The sequence below is a fragment of the Silurus aristotelis genome (assembly GCF_946808225.1).
Source record: "Silurus aristotelis genome assembly, chromosome: 15".
In the NCBI taxonomy this organism is placed as follows: Eukaryota; Metazoa; Chordata; class Actinopteri; order Siluriformes; family Siluridae; genus Silurus; species Silurus aristotelis.
The window spans coordinates 1,371,506-1,389,654 of NC_139588.1; the positions used below are offsets into that span (position 1 = coordinate 1,371,506).

The 18,149-nt window shown below is 38.8% G+C and overlaps 2 protein-coding genes and 1 long non-coding RNA gene across 3 annotated transcripts in view; 1 reads left to right on the forward strand and 2 right to left on the reverse strand.

Moving 5' to 3' along the window:
• LOC310738146 (histone H1-like) overlaps window positions 1-18,149 on the forward strand; it is a gene marked incomplete at its 3' end in the record, with an annotated part of 232,655 nt that overhangs the window by 143,366 nt on the left and 71,140 nt on the right. The gene's annotated exons all lie outside the window — the stretch shown is intronic.
• The window catches only part of LOC310738274 (uncharacterized protein), a 259,060-nt gene that overhangs the window by 93,282 nt on the left and 147,629 nt on the right, over window positions 1-18,149 (reverse strand).
• LOC310738315 lies at window positions 1,402-4,085 on the reverse strand. The gene is made up of 4 exons (XR_014537033.1): window positions 3,710-4,085; window positions 2,665-2,794; window positions 1,872-1,961; window positions 1,402-1,740 (listed from the first exon to the last, which is right to left on the reverse strand). It is a non-coding gene; the product is annotated as an uncharacterized lncRNA (long non-coding RNA).

Genomic DNA, 18,149 nt, shown 5'->3' on the forward strand with positions numbered 1-18,149 from the left:
ATGCAAACTGATGATGAGTTCCATCACCTGCTGTATGAACCTGAACAGAATCCACATTGTATTTCTAGTTGGAGATGCTGAGATTCTCTTTTTATTGAAATCTTTTGATTAAAACAGCAGGATGAGTTACTAAAGCTGAGCTTTTTCTCTCACTGAGACGTGAATTCTGTAGAACTGCTACTGCAATTTTTACATGAGATGCAATAAAATCGTCCACCTACAGAACCTACAGAAACCCAGCGTGACTTCCTGTAACTTAGCGTAACTTCCACGGAGGAGTCTTCCCCGTGTGGGTGGAGGAGGAACTGCTACAGTTTAGAGCCTGATTTAAGGTCAGAGCAAGTTGAGGTGTAACATGTCAATGGTACATTTAATAAATTTAGTACCACCTTCATGCAGGTTCTCAGCATAAATAGTGAATGAACCACATCTGACTCGAAAAGACCGATGTCCAAATACTTTTGACCCCACAGTGTGTATCAGTTGAAAAGCAGCAGCTTCAGATCAGTCGCTTTTCCACACTGAGGTTAAGGCCACATCTTGAAAATACACGGTTAAGCAGCCGCACTTTGTGTTGCGTGTCTAATCGTACACGTACGGTACGGGTGCTGGGAGCGGTCAAAATACATGTAAAAACGCTTCAGAACGGCGTTTCCGTTAAGAAACAGAAAAATCAGTGCATTTTATTCACCATATTCAAGCATTTAAAAATCTTTTTTAGGTTTGCTCAATCTTTTAAATCATTTTTATTTAGAGTCTCCCTGTTTATTATATTCTTATTTAAAATTTTAATTCATTTTACTGTGGAGTTTTGGAGAAAAGTAAAGGCAAAATCACTCTAAGAATCAGTGCATCTTCAATCATGTCACATATTCAAACATTTACTGGACTTTGGTTTGACAAGTAGTTCTGGAAATCTAACCAGATTTTTTTATGAAATCAACACAACTGCAAAATTCAAACTCTCAGCATTTATTTTTTAAACAGATACACTGCATCCAAAAACACAGACATGAAGAAACCTCTTACAAAGCTATAAAAACACTCGACAAGAAAAACCTTCACATATACACAGCTCACACAAACAGGGGCAAACTTCTGTATGCACAGACCCACATCCTCCAGCCAAAATAGTACAAATAACTCTCCTTGTCATCAGCTATATTCATTGCAAGAACAAGTGTACATGAATAATTCACAATAAGCCGTGTTAAACTTTACATTCAACTGTTCAAAAACTGTCTTCAATTCCCAATCATAGTAAAAGACAAGGAAAGAGGAAGCAGTACAAGCGAACAAGAAAACAGTCAGTTTGAACAGATTTCAAGAATCCCAATTTCCCACTTAAAACAATGAGATCTAAAAACAACAATGCTCTTACACTTTAAAACAGTACAACCATTAAACAGTAGCAAAATGGAAAAAAGCTTTTGTTTGTTTTCTGTCTTATCGCAGCAATTTGGTATTCAAAGAGTCTGATCCAACTCCAATAAACAGCTGCTGTATCACTTCAAAAGGGAATTTTAGTTCCTTTGTGTAGTGAAGATGTAATGCATACACCAGGCCCATCAGGTTCAGAAAAGCATTAGGAATGTCAGTCAGGTGACGCATTACCACTTCTTCCTCAATCACCAGGGCAACGTCATTGTAGAATGCTGGGAGAGGTTCCATCACATTTTCCACCACCACAAGAATTCCAATCACCACACCCTGGATCACATCCTCTTCACGGTCACTGGGCTTTATAGAATGTAAACAAAACAAGGTATTATTACTTAAAAGCAATTACACAAATATAGTCCCAGTCCCCTGCAAATTGAGAGATCTAATGTTTCATTTTCCCTGGTTTTGCCTTCCATGTTTTAGCTTACCTCGCATATCTTCATGAATTTTGAAGGAGTCTCTCGCATGTACCATGGCAGATGCAGCAATGCTGCTGTCCTCATCTTTTGCTTTGTTGTCTGTAAAATATAATAGTTAAAGTACCAGGTTTATTCTTTCAATCCTTTGTTTTTCTTTATCATTTCTCCCCCTCCCTCATTCTTTGATGCTTTTGAAAAAATTTAAACTTTTTTCAAATTTGCACATTTACACTTGTATACTTTTATTGTAAATAAATTGACAATGATGTGTGCAACAACATTTGCTTGTAAATTTTTTTTTTAACCAAAATAAGATTTCATAGTGGATGTAACACGCTCATGCCACTTAATTCAGGGGTGTCTAATCCTGCTGGATAGGTTACCAAAGATATTATCATTTACTCATCAACATGCCACTCCAAACATTCATTCAATAAAATGAAGATGAATAGTGGCTAGGCTGTTCAGCTCTAAAAAGCAAAGAATTCTGTTAAAGTAGTGGATCACTCATGTTACCATTTTTTAACATTTTTTTAAAGATAACTTTGTGTAATAAACCGATCATATCAGTTTTTATGTTACCATGACATAATACATCAAACCTCAGTTGTTCTTGTGTCACAACATTTGATCAAAAGAACCAATGAGGTTTGATATTAATCTAGTAGCGAATACAAACTTTATTCTAAACAAAGACTGAACTTTTTATGTTTTCATCATACAAAGAGAATGTATGTTTACAATGTTTACTAAATGTGCATACACAATCTTTATAGATGCATGGGAGTGGACAGTGACTTGCCTGATGGCAGTGTCTCAGCTTGTAATGTGTGATTAGGGCACGCTGGTTGGATGAGGAAAATCTACAAATCTTGCAACACCACCTCATTGATATGGAGTTGTGCTTCCACTCTACTTGCACTGTACTGATCCTACAAATAAAAAAAACAATAAACTCCATCAAAGTACACATACACGTTAAACACAGAAATATTCACTGAACATCTTACTTACCAAATACAATGAGGATAAAAGTATAAACTTCTATGACTGGGTGATACATTCAATATTATAGTGATGATATTGCTGGCATTATGAAATTAAGCGACGCTGTAAATAAAGCTTTTATTAGCTGAAAATGTTTCTACAGTTCATGATTCTTCAGGGCTTCATAGATAACACAAATGACAAAAGTTTAATTATGTGATTATTAAACTACAAAAAGTTGTGATGTTACATTAATGCAAGATCAACACGCAAGTTAGCTATACAGAAGACACCGTTTGCACGTGCTCAGGTGTATGTCTGTTTCTTAAACGATCAGTCGTTAATTTTTAAATAAATTTTTTTACAAATAATTGACTGAGCGTTTAAGAAACATAAGTCAATCAAGCATTTTGATCAATCAAGCACGAATCATCACGTCCAGAGTCATCACTGTTACACAATCAGTCATTTTCCGCGAACCGGTTCTTTCGGACAGTTCGTTTTAATGAACCGATTAAAAAAAACGGTTCACCAGTTCTTTTACATCCTCAAGTAATGAAGTTGTTTCTATCGTCCCATGAAAATACAATTAAAGACATTTAAATAAACAAATGTGTAATCATAGTGTTCTGATGGGCAAACAGATTTTTTTCTTATAGTCTTATAAATTAAACTAGTCTCCATTACCTTTTAACAGAGACGAGGATTAAGCTCATAAAGCTTAAACTAGAACATGCTCAACACAACAGGTCTCACTTCAGTGAACTGTATTCAGTATTAATGAAGTTCGCAACATGTGATTGACTACGGTGAGCGCTAACGAAACAAGTCTTAATTAACATTAAAGAAAATATACTTACTCTTTACATTATTTGCAGTGAATAAAGTTCATCTGTAATCGCGAGCTCCTTCATCTTTTCTGGCATGATCAGCAACTTCAAGTGCAGAAAATGGCGGATGGTGCCCCTGTCTCAACTTCGTTAAAATAGTACGGTTTAATGACGTAGAGTTTCTGGCACATGCACATTACAGAGAAAATTGATAGAACTTATGTTTTATTGTTATATGAACTTGTTATTTAAAGTTTTCCATTTCCCATCAAGTCGAGGTTGTTAGAACTCATCCAGTTGTGTAGTGAAGAACTGCAAGTTGACAGGACATGATTTTACTTGTTCACCTGACTAAAACTCTTAATCATTTTTACAGTGTATTACTTTACTCTGACCTCTGGTATAACTGTTATTAATTTACTCTGATCTCTGGTATAACTGCTATTAATTTACTCTGACCTCTGGTATAACTGCTATTATTAATTTACTCTGATCTCTGGTATAACTGTTATTAATTTACTCTGATCTCTGGTATAACTGCTATTAATAATTTACTCTGATCTCTGGTATAACTGTTATTAATTTACTCTGGTCTCTGGTATAACTGTTATTAATTTACTCTGATCTCTGGTATAACTGCTATTAATAATTTACTCTGATCTCTGGTATAACTGTTATTAATTTACTCTGACCTCTGGTATAACTGCTATTAATAATTTACTCTGATCTCTGGTATAACTGCTTTTAATTTACTCTGATCTCTGGTATAACTGCTATTAATTTACTCTGACCTCTGGTATAACTTTTATTAATTTACACTGACCGCTGGTATAACTGCTATTATTAATTTACTCTGATCTCTGGTACAACTGTTATTAATTTACTCTGATCTCTGGTATAACTGCTATTATTAATTTACTCTGATCTCTGGTATAACTGCTATTAATTTACTGTGGTCTCTGGTATAACTGTTATTAATTTACTCTGACCTCTGGTATAACTGTTATTAATTTTTTTCTGATCTCTGGTATAACTGCTATTAATAATTTTCTCTGATCTCTGGTATAACTGTTATTAATTTTTAATGGGCTCTGGTATAACTGCTATTAATTTACTCTGACCCATGGTATAACTGATATATCAATAATTATTGTTTATTATTATGATTATTATTATTATTATTATTATTATTAGCAGAAGCTGAAGTATGGGATTACACAATGGAAAGTCAAAAGCGGAGTCACACAGTATAATAGGGATTCTGGGGCTGGTTCTTCCTACAGTCTATCAACATGATCCGTGAGTCAGACATGTCTTGTGTCACTGTGGTGAAATCATGTCATTTACATTCGGTTTGACAGCAACTTCATTCAGTTTCTATTTATGGGCTCTGGTGCGATACTGTACCTCCTTTGCAAGAAGTTTTGGTTTGGAGCATAGGTCCTGCTTTATTTGTTTAAAGGATCAATTCCTCCAAGCCTTATTGCTTCTCTTTTCTCATGGGATTTCAGCAGAATACACATCTGCCACATTCAGAAAAGAAAATAATAAATGTGAGAGCAGAGGTGTATATAAGTGTACAGAGATCTGATACTTCAGTAGAAACTTAACTGTAATGGACGGTGAAGATGGAGAGTCATGATTTCAGCAGGTTCAGCATGGTTTGTAGGTGTGCTGGTGCTATACAAATATAAAAAACTATAGAAACGTGGCCTTTTATTCTCATCTAATCTAAGTGTGTGTTGCGTTCTAATCTATTGGTGTGAGAGTGTGCATGGAAAGAGAAAGAAAAGAGGAGAAAGAAAGAGAACCACGTGATGCTCGTCAACATTTTCATTGCTTGTGCTACATAAATATCACTGCGAAACGATTTAAAAGCGGGACCTCCAGAGCGCCTGCAAACTGCGCTGCCAAAGACATTGCCAAAATGCCTTAGTGTAAGAGAATGTCCTGGTTCTACCACCTGGTAGGGGAAAGTGGATTGGATCTCTGGAGCATGAAAAAAAAAGTTTAAGGACCCATGCTCTGGAGCTCAGCAGAGCCTCTGTGCTCTTTTGGTCTTGAGATGTTGCATGGTGAGCCTCTGGTTCTTCTGTTTTTCAGGGGGATTTCATCTAAGGAACATTAGACAAATTTCAGGGACTCTGAAGCTCAGACAAGCCGTGGCACATTGTTCGGCACGTGCGACGTCGGATGGTGATGTCCTGGATCTGCTGCACTACAGCCACAGCACGAGCCGGCAAGTGCATAATACCGTAAGGTTTTATCACAGTATTCAATTCTGTGAAAAAATGTTTTTATATGGTGTACGACACAGAAATAAGAATTAAAATGACATTTATCTTCCTGAATCGCACTGGACGGTTGTGTGGAAGATGGGTGTTGCTGTCAAACCGAATGTAAATGACATGATTTCACCACAGTGACACAAGTCTGACTCACGGATCATGTTGATAGACTGTAGGAAGAACCAGCCCCAGAATCCCTATTATACTGTGTGACTCCGCTTTTGACTTTCCATTGTGTAATCCCATACTTCAGCTTCTGCTAATAATAATAATAATAATAATAATCATAATAATAAACAATAATTATTGATATATCAGTTATACCATGGGTCAGAGTAAAGTAATAGCAGTTATACCAGAGCCCATTGTAAATTAATAGCAGTTATACCAGAGATCAGAGAAAATTATTAATAGCAGTTATACCAGAGGTCAGAGAAAATTATTAATAGCAGTTATACCAGAGATCAGAGAAAATTAATAACAGTTATACCAGAGATCAGAGAAAATTATTAATAGCAGTTATACCAGAGGTCAGAGTAAATTAATAGCAGTTATACCAGAGATCAGAGTAAATTATTAATAGCAGTTATACAAGAGGTCAGAGTAAATTAATAGCAGTTATACCAGTGATCAAATTAAATTAATAGCAGTTATACCAGAGACCAGAGTAAATTATTAGCAGAGTAAATCAATAACAGTTATACCAGAGGTCAGAGTAAATTAATAGCAGTTATACGAGAGGTCAGAGTAAATTAATAGCAGCTATACCAGAGGTCAGAGTAAATTAATAATAGCAGTTATACCAAAGGTCAGAATAAATTAATAACAGTTATACCAGAGGTCAAAATAAATTAATAACAGTTATACCAGAGGTCAGAGCAAATAGCAGTTATACCAGAGGTCAGAGTAAATTAATAGCAGTTATACCAGAGATCAGATTAAATTAATAATAACAGTTCAGAGTAAATAGCAGTTATACCAGAGGTCAGAGTAAATAGCAGTTATACCAGAGGTCAGAGTAAATTATTAATAACAGTTATACCAGAGGTCAGAGTAAATTAATAACAGTTGTACCAGAGGTCAGAGTAAATTAATAATAGCAGTTATACCAGAGGTCAGAGTTAATTAATAACAGTTGTACCAGAGGTCAGAGTAAATTAATAATAGCAGTTATATCAGAGATCAGAGTAAATTAATAACAGTTATAGCAGAGGTCAGAGCAAATAGCAGTTATACCAGAGGTCAGAGTAAATTATCAGCAGTTATACCAGAGGTCAGAGTAAATTATTAATAGCAGTTATACCAGAGATCAGAGTAAATTAATAGCAGTTATACCAGAGGTCAGAGTAAATTAATAACAGTTTCACCAGAGATCAGAGTAAATTATTAATAGCAGTTATACCAGAGATCAGAGTAAATTATTAATTGCAGTTATACCAGAGGTCATAGTAAATAGCAGTTATACCAGAGGTCAGAATAAATTAATAACAGTTATACCAGAGGTCAGAGTAAAGTAATAGTCAAGTCAAGTCAAGTCAAGTTTATTTGTATAGCGCTTTTCACAACAGACATTGTCTCAAAGCAGCTTTACAGAAAACAACAGTGAAGGTGAATGGTGTGCGTTTGTCCCTGATGAGCAGCCGTGGCGACAGTGGCAAGGAAAAACTCCCTTAGATGATATGAGGAAGAAACCTTGAGAGGAACCAGACTCAAAGGGGAACCCATCCTCATATGGGTGACATCAAAAGTTTGGTCATAAATCTTTCAACAATACAGAACAATTTGTGATCATCATAGATCCAGCATCAGCTTCTCCATGCCAGGGCCTTTAAACACTCGGCATCTACTTCTCCATGATCATCCATAGGTCCAAAATCTTCACGAGGTGGGACGTGACTGGAGCTGGCCAAACCTCAGGAAGCCTCGGGATGGGGAGAGAAAGAGAAGCAGTGGAGAGGAATTAGCGTAGCTGCTGTTCATGATATTAACAGCACAAGTTGATAATGTGCATGTGATCATATATTCTGGAGCACAAGGTTGTGATGTGATGTGTGTGATGTGTGTTATGTGTAGGCTTTGCTAAAAAGATATGTTTTTAATCTGCACTTAAACTGGGAGAGTGTATCTGAACCCCGAACACTGTCAGGAAGACTATTCCAGAGTTTAGGAGCTAAATGTGAAAATGCTCTACCGCCTTTAGTGGACTTTGCTATTCTAGGAACTACTAGAAGCCCAGAGTTTTGAGATCTCAGGGAGCGTGACGGATTGTAGCGTGTTAAGAGACTGGATAGATACATGGGAGCCAAACCATTTAGTGCTTTAAAAGTGAGTAGCAGTAGTTTGTAGTCTATTCGAAACTTAATAGGAAGCCAATGTAGGGACGATAAGATTGGGGTTATATGATCGTATTTTCTTGATAATAACTTAATAGCAGTTATACCAGAGATCAGAGTAAATTAAAAGCAGTTATAGCAGAGATCAGAGTAAATTAATAATAGCAGTTATACAAGAGATCAGAGTAAATTAATAATAGCAGTTATACCAGAGATCAGTGTAAATTAATAGCAGTTATACCAGAGATCAGAGTAAATTAATAACAGTTATACCAGAGGTCAGAGTAAATTAATAACAGTTATACCAGAAGTCAGAGTAAATTAATAACAGTTATAGCAGAGATCAGAGTAAATTAATAATAGCAGTTATACCAGAGATCAGAGTAAATTAATAATAGCAGTTATACCAGAGATCAGTGTAAATTGATTGCAGTTATACCAGAGATCAGAGTAAATTAATAACAGTTATACCAGAGATCAGTGTAAATTAATAATAGCAATTATACCAGAGATCAGTGTAAATTAATAATAACAGTTATAAAAGAGATCAGAGTAAATTAATAGCAGTTATACCAGAGGTCAGAGTAAATTAATAGCAGTTATACCAGAGGTCAGAGTAAATTATTAATAGCAGTTATACCAGAGATCAGAGTAAATTATTAATAGCAGTTATACCAGATGTCAGAGTAAATTAATAACAGTTATACCAGAGATCAGAGTAAATTAATAATAGCAGTTATACCAGAGGTCAGAGTAAATTAATAAGTTATACCAGAGATCAGAGTAAATTAATAATAGCAGTTATACCAGAGATCAGAGTAAATTAATAATAGCAGTTATACCAGAGGTCAGTGTAAATTAATAGCAGTTATACCAGAGATCAATGTAAATTAATAATAGCAGTTATACCAGAGATCAGTGTAAATTAATAGCAGTTATACCAGAGACCAGAGTAAATTAATAACAGTTATACCAGAGGTCAGAGTAAATTAATAATAGCAGTTATACCAGAGGTCAGAGTAAATTAATAGCAGTTATACCAGAGATCAGAGTAAATTAATAACAGTTATACCAGAGGTCAGAGTAAATTAATAGCAGTTATAGCAGAGATCAGAGTAAATTAATAATAGCAGTTATACAAGAGATCAGAGTAAATTAATATTAGCAGTTATACCAGAGATCAGTGTAAATTAATAGCAGTTATACCAGAGATCAATGTAAATTAATAATAGCAGTTATACCAGAGATCAGTGTAAATTAATAGCAGTTATACCAGAGACCAGAGTAAATTAATAACAGTTATACCAGAGGTCAGAGTAAATTAATAATAGCAGTTATACCAGAGGTCAGAGTAAATTAATAGCAGTTATACCAGAGATCAGAGTAAATTAATAACAGTTATACCAGAAGTCAGAGTAAATTAATAACAGTTATAGCAGAGATCAGAGTAAATTAATAATAGCAGTTATACCAGAGATCAGAGTTAATTAATAATAGCAGTTATACCAGAGATCAGTGTAAATTAATAGCAGTTATACCAGAGATCAGAGTAAATTAATAACAGTTATACCAGAGATCAGTGTAAATTAATAATAGCAATTATACCAGAGATCAGTGTAAATTAATAATAACAGTTATACCAGAGATCAGAGTAAATTAATAGCAGTTATACCAGAGGTCAAAGTAAATTAATAGCAGTTATACCAGAGGTCAGAGTAAATTATTAATAGCAGTTATACCAGAGATCAGAGTAAATTAATAATAGCAGTTATACCAGATGTCAGAGTAAATTAATAACAGTTATACCAGAGATCAGAGTAAATTAATAATAGCAGTTATACCAGAGGTCAGAGTAAATTAATAATAGCAGTTATACCAGAGATCAAAATAAATTAATAGCAGTTATACCAGAGATCAGAGTAAATTAATAATAGCAGTTATACCAGAGATCAAAATAAATTAATAGCAGTTATACCAGAGATCAGAGTAAATTAATAATAGCAGTTATACCAGAGGTCAGAGTAAATTAATAGCAGTTATACCAGAGATCAGATTAAATTAATAATAGCAGTTATACCTCTCAGCACCAGTCCCTTACGATCCCTCCTGCAGGTGGTGAGGCCACGGGAAGGTGGCCCCATGTCACGGTCCTTGATTTTCTCGTAAGTGTACCTGGACTGCTGCCCCCGCGACCCGAATTACGGATAAGCGGGAGAAGATGATGAATGAATTCAGTTATACCAGAGGTCAGAGTAAATTAATAATAGCAGTTATAACAGAGATCAGAGTAAATTAATAATAGCAGTTATACCAGAGGTCAGTGTAAATTAATAACAGTTATACCAGAGATCAGACTAAATTAATAATAGGAGTTATACCAGAGGTCAGAGTAAATTAATAGCAGTTATACCAGAGGTCAGAGTAAATTAATAGTAGTTATACCAGCGGTCAGGGTAAATTAATAACAGTTATACCAGAGGTCAGAGTAAATTAATAGCAGTTATACCAGAGGTCAGAGTAAATTAATAACAGTTATACCAGAGGTCAGAGTAAATTAATAACAGTTGTACCAGAGGTCAGATTAAATTAATAATAGCAGTTATACCAGAGGTCAGAGTAAATTAATAGCAGTTATACCATAGATCAGAGAAAATTATTAATAGCAGTTATACCAGAGGTCAGAGAAAATAATAACAGTTATACCAGAGATCAGAGAAAATTATTAATAACAGTTATACCAGAGGTCAGAGTAAATTAACAGCAGTTATACCAGAAGTCAGAGTAAATTAATAATAGCAGTTATACCAGAGGTCAGAGTAAATTAATAGCAGTTATACCAGCGGTCAGGGTAAAGGTAAAGTTACGGCAGTTATACCAGAGGTCCGAGTAAATTAATAGCAGTTATACCAGAGGTCAGAGTAAAGTAATAGCAGTTATACCAGAGATCAGAGCAAAGACAGACAGGGGGCGGGGCATGTGATGACACAAGGCGTAATCACATGACCCAGCGTCCAACTCGCCTCGCGGTGCCGAGTGTTTAGACGTGTCACACACCCGTGTCTCCGGAGTTTTGTCGTTTTGTGTTTTTTTGTGCGTTCGCGTTCACCTGACGTCTTGTGACGTCACGCGGCGTAGATATGGCACTCCGCCGGATATTACCCAGACCGTGCCGAGCGGTTTGATGTGTCACACGTCCGGGTCCAAACGAGTTTAGGGACACGGTAAGCTAACAGGTTTGCTCGGTGGGCGTGGCCTGTGACGTCACGTGACGTCTTCGATTCAGCCGGGGTTCAACTCCCCCCACTGTGCCGAGTACTTAGACATATCACACGCCCATTTCTGAGCATGTTTTTTTTCGTGCTTATTTGGACTAATGGTGGGGGCGTAGCTTGACGTGACGTCACGTGATGTCATTATATTACCCACAGTCCAACTCCCTTTGCTACGCTGAGTCCGTCGATATGTCACTTGTCCCCCTTCATGTATTTTGATGACCGCGCCCATTTTGACACCCATAATGCCCTTCTGCACAAGAAGGGTAATGCCATCTCCCATGATGCAATTCACCCCAAAGGGCTGTTTGCTTTGATATATGACAAAGTGTCTGGCGTGAGAGACAAAATCCGTGACGGCGTGGCAGAACCAGGGCGTTGGCTTGCATCGTTCCAGTCCGTCTGATGGCTTTTTGCAGGCGTTCTGGAGGTTCAACTTTTTAGTTTCTTGATTGATGTGTCGTTTGGATATCGGGGGACGGTAGCGATCGAAGGGGGCCAAGCACTCGAAACGCCTATGTGCGTCTGGAGGTTTGAGCCAGAGAAAGGAAGCTGATTCATGGGCTTTTCTTTCTCTTTCCCTGCACCCTCCCCCCTCTGGTTCTGTTGCCTTGTTGGGAAATTTCAAACTCCTATGGAGATTCCCCTGGAGCTCATAGCAGCCACGGTGCTCTCTTCTGGGCATGGGATGTTGGATATTGTGGGAGGGGATCCCATGCACCCAAATGAACACCGTGGCTGCTCTGAGCTCCAGAGGATGAGTCTTTGTAATGTTTTATCAGGCTGCAGAGATGAAGGCCAAATCCTTTACAAGGTGACAGAACCAGGGCGTTTGTGTGCACTAAGCCACGTCAGATTATGGTTCTATGGGGAGTCAGTGCTCATGGTTCAGGGTCCAGAGACATGTCTTGTGTCACTGTGGTGAAATCAGAACCGCTAGGTAAATTTCATTTGGTTTCACATGATGTTTCTGCTTCCTTAACTTTCATTCTAACCAATGTATTATTCTTTGTGCTAGTGGTGGCATAGAGTCCTGCTGAAATCATGACTCTCCATCTTCACAGTCCATTAGAGTTAAGTTTCTACTGACGTATCAGATCTCTGTACACTTATATACAGCTCTGCTCTCTGCCTGCTCTCACATTTATTCTTTTTTTTCTGAATGTGAAGGATGAGAATCCACTGGAATAACAGAAGAAAATGGCACCATAAGGATCGTAAAGCATGATCTTTCACCTACCGATATCAGAACCTATGCTTGAACCAAAACTTTTTGAAAGGGTGTTTCACAGGGATATATATCGATCGTTTCCCTGCGCCTACATGTCGGGGATAGGTCTCTCACTGTCGTGTGTGCCTACGGGCCAAACGGAAGTGTAGAGTAAACGGCCTTCTTGGGGTCTCTGGGAGGGGTGCTGGACAGTTCTCCGACTTGGGACTCCGTCGTTCTACTGGGAGACTTCAATGCCCACGTGTGCAGCGACAGTGACGTGGTGGCAACCGGTAGTAAGGGATGCCGTCAAGCTGAAGAAGGAGTACTATCGGGCCTGGTTGGCTTGTGGGACTCCTGAAGCAGCTGACGGGTACCGGCAGGCCAAGCGAACTGCAGCCCGGGTGGTTGTGGAGGCAAAAACTCGGGCCTTGGAGGAGTTCGGTGAGGCCATGGAGAAGGACTATCGGCTGGCCTCGAAGAGATTCTGGCAAACCGTCCGGCACCACAGGAGAGGGAAGCAGTGCCCTACCAATGCTGTTTATAGTGGAGGTGGGGAGCTGTTGACCTCAACTGGGGATGTCGTTGGACGGTGGAAGGAATACTTCGAGGATCTCCTCAATCCCGCCGTCAAGTCTTCCATTGAGGAAGCAGAGGCTGAGGGCTCAGAGGTGGACTCGTCCATCACCCAAGCTGAAGTCACCGAGGTAGTAAAGAAACTCCTCGGTGGCAAGGCACCGGGGGTGGATGAGATCCGCCCTGAGTACCTCAAGTCTCTGAATGTTGTGGGGCTGTCTTGGCTGACACGCCTATGCAGCATCGCGTGGCGGTCGGGGACAGTGCCTCTGGAATGGCAGACCGGGGTGGTGGTCCCTCTTTTTAAGAAGGGGGACCGGAGGGTGTGTTCCAACTATAGGGGGATCACACTACTCAGCCTACCTGGGAAAGTCTATGCCAGGGTATGGAGAGGAGAATACGGCTGATAGTAGAACCTCGGATTCAGGAGGAACAGTGTGTTTTTCGTCCAGGCCGTGGAACACTGGACCAGCTCTATACCCTCTACAGGGTGCTGGAGGGTTCATGGGAGTTTGCCCAACCAGTCCACATGTGTTTTGTGGATTTGGAAAAGGCATTCGACTGTGTCCCTTGCGGCGGCCTGTGGAGGGAGCTCCGGGAGTATGGGGTCCGTGGCCCTTTACAACCGAAGCAGGAGCTTGGTTCGCATTGCCGGCAGTAAGTCAGACTTGTTCCCGTTGCATGTTGGACTCCGGAGGGTGTCCGGTTTGGTGACAACACAATTTCGTCTCTGCTCTTTGCAGATGATGATGTCGTGTTGGCTTTATCAGACCCGGACCTTCAGCATGCACCTGAACGGTTTGCAGCCGAGTGTGAAGCGGCTGGGATTAGAATCAGCACCTCCAAATCCGAGGCCATGGTCCTCAGTCGGAAAGGGGTGGCTTGCCCACTTCAGGTTGGTGGAGAGTTCCTGCCGCAAGTGGAGTTATCTTGGGGTTATGTTCACGAGTGAGGGAAGGGCGGAACGGGAGATTGACAGACAAATCGGTGCAGCTTCTGCAGTAATGCGGTCGATGTACCGGTCTGCCGTGGTGAAGAAAGAGCTGAGCCGCAAGGCGAAACTCTCGATTTACCGGTCAATCTACGTTCCTACTCTCACCTATGGTCATGAGCTCGGGGTCATGACCAAAAGGACAAGATCCCGAATACAGGCGGCCGAATTGAGCTTTCTCCGCAGGGTGGCTGGGCGATCCCTTAGAGATAGGGTGAGAAGCTCGGTCACTCGGGAGGAGCTCAGAGTAGAGCCGCTGCTCCTCCACATCGAGAGGGGTCAGCTGAGGTGGTTCGGGCATCTGTTCCGGATGCCTCCTGGACGCCTTCCCGGGAAGACTATGTCTCCCGGCTGGCCTGGGAACGCCTCGGTGTCCCCCCGGAAGAAGTGTCTAGGGAGAGTGAAGTCTGGGCATCTATGCTTAGACTGCTGCCCCGCGACCCGGCCGCGGATAAGCGGGAGAAGATGATGATGATGATGATGATGATGATATATCGATAGATTAGTATAAGACATGTGCCGGTATTCGGTAATGCAGTAAATCGCGGTAATGAATATGCACAGTATTTTTATCGCAGACATTTCAAAACAGGGTGAATAATTGTAGATCCAAATGCAGAAGTTTAGAACGTGTCTTAGCTGCTTTTTCATGCTAGTACACTGCGTGTATGCTGTGTAAAAGAGACATGCGCACTCTGATGTAAACAGTCTCCACGTGAAGGAGAAGCATGGCGTGAGGTGGAACACTGACGATAATTTATGCCCCTTCTAAAAGGGTAAAGTCAAAGATTTGGAAATATATTGGGTAGCGGAAAATGCTGAGGGACTGCAGGTGGAAGACGATTTCCCTTTGTGTGAAACATGTGGAGGGAAAGTAGCAGCCAAACACCGGAACACGTCCAACATGTTCGCTCATCTTCCACACAACCATCCAGTGCGATTCAGGAAGATAAATGTCATTTTAATTCTTATTTCTGTGTCGTACACCATATAAAAACATTTTTTCACAGAATTGAATACCGTGATAAAACCTTATGGTATTATGCACTTGCCGGCTCGTGCTGTGGCTGTAGTGCAGCAGATCCAGGACATCACCATCCGACGTCGCACCTGCCGAACAATGTGCCACGGCTTGTCTGAGCTTCAGAGTCCCTGAAATTTGTATAATGTTCCTTAGATGAAATCCCCCTGAAAAACAGAAGAACCAAAGGCTCACCATGCAACATCTCAAGACCAAAAGAGCACAGAGGCTCTGCTGAGCTCCAGAACATGGGTCCTTAAACTTTTTTTTTCATGCTCCAGAGATCCAATACACTTTCCCCTACCAGGTGGTAGAACCAGGACATTCTCTTACACTAAGGCATTTTGGCAATGTCTTTGGCAGCGCAGTTTGCAGGCGCTCTGGAGGTCCCGCTTTTGAATATTTCGCAGTGATATTTATGTAGCACAAGCAATGAAAATGTTGACGAGCATCACTTAAGTTTCTACTAAAGTATCAGATCTCTGTACACTTATATACAGCTCTGCTCTCTGCCTGCACTCACATTTATTCTTTTCTTTTCTGAATGTGGCAGATGTGTATTCTGCTGAAATCCCATGAGAAAAGAGAAGCAATAAGGCTTGGAGGAATTGATCCTTTAAACAAATAAAGCAGGACCTATGCTCCAAACCAAAACTTCTTGCAAAGGAGGTACAGTATCGCACCAGAGCCCATAAATAGAAACTGAATGAAGTTGCTGTCAAACCGAATGTAAATGACATGATTTCACCACAGTGACACAAGACATGTCTGACTCACGGATCATGTTGATAGACTGTAGGAAGAACCAGCCCCAGAATCCCTATTATACTGTGTGACTCCGCTTTTGACTTTCCATTGTGTAATCCCATACTTCAGCTTCTGCTAATAATAATAATAATAATAATCATAATAATAAACAATAATTATTGATATATCAGTTATACCATGGGTCAGAGTAAAGTAATAGCAGTTATACCAGAGCCCATTGTAAATTAATAGCAGTTATACCAGAGATCAGAGAAAATTATTAATAGCAGTTATACCAGAGGTCAGAGAAAATTATTAATAGCAGTTATACCAGAGATCAGAGAAAATTAATAACAGTTATACCAGAGATCAGAGAAAATTATTAATAGCAGTTATACCAGAGGTCAGAGTAAATTAATAGCAGTTATACCAGAGATCAGAGTAAATTATTAATAGCAGTTATACAAGAGGTCAGAGTAAATTAATAGCAGTTATACCAGTGATCAAATTAAATTAATAGCAGTTATACCAGAGACCAGAGTAAATTATTAGCAGAGTAAATCAATAACAGTTATACCAGAGGTCAGAGTAAATTAATAGCAGTTATACGAGAGGTCAGAGTAAATTAATAGCAGCTATACCAGAGGTCAGAGTAAATTAATAATAGCAGTTATACCAAAGGTCAGAATAAATTAATTACAGTTATACCAGAGGTCAAAATAAATTAATAACAGTTATACCAGAGGTCAGAGCAAATAGCAGTTATACCAGAGGTCAGAGTAAATTAATAGCAGTTATACCAGAGATCAGATTAAATTAATAATAACAGTTCAGAGTAAATAGCAGTTATACCAGAGGTCAGAGTAAATTATTAATAACAGTTATACCAGAGGTCAGAGTAAATTAATAACAGTTGTACCAGAGGTCAGAGAAAATTAATACCAGTTCTACCAGAGAACAGAGTAAATTAATAATAGCAGTTATACCAGAGGTCAGAGTAAATTAATAACAGTTATACCAGAGGTCAGAGTAAATTAATAATAGCAGTTATACCAAAGATCAGAGTAAATTAATAACAGTTATACCAGAGGTCAGAGCAAATAGCAGGTATACCAGAGGTCAGAGTAAATTATCAGCAGTTATACCAGAGCTCAGTTTAAATTAATAGCAGTTATACCAGAGGTCAGAGGTAAATTAATAGCAGTTATACCAGAGATCAGAGTAAATTAATAATAGCAGTTATACCAGAGGTCAGAGTAAATTAATAATAGCAGTTATACCAGAGCTCAGAGTAAATTAATAGCAGTTATACCAGAGGTCAGAGTAAATTAATAGCAGTTATACCAGAGGTCAGAGTAAATTATCAGCAGTTATACCAGAGCTCAGAGTAAATTAATAGCAGTTATACCAGAGGTCAGAGTAAATTATCAGCAGTTATTCCAGAGCTCAGAGTAAATTAATAGCAGTTATACCAGAGGTCAGAGTAAATTAATAATAGCAGTTATACCAGAGATCAGAGTAAATTAATAGCAGTTATACCAGAGGTCAGAGTAAATTAAAAACAGTTTCACCAGAGATTAGAGTAAATTATTAATAGCAGTTATACCAGAGATCAGAGTAAATTAATAACAGTTATACCAGAGGTCAGAGTAAATTAATAGCAGTTATACCAGAGATCAGAGTAAATTATTAATAGCAGTCATACAAGAGGTCAGAGTAAATTAATAGCAGTTATACCAGTGATCAAAATAAATTAATAGCAGTTATACCAGAGACCAGAGTAAATTATTAGCAGAGTAAATCAATAACAGTTATACCAGAGGTCAGAGTAAATTAATAGCAGTTATACAAGAGGTCAGAGTAAATTAATAGCAGCTATACCAGAGGTCAGAGTAAATTAATAAGAGCAGTTATACCAAAGGTCAGAATAAATTAATAACAGTTATACCAGAGGTCAAAATAAATTAATAACAGTTATACCAGAGGTCAGAGCAAATAGCAGTTATACCAGAGGTCAGAGTAAATTAATAGC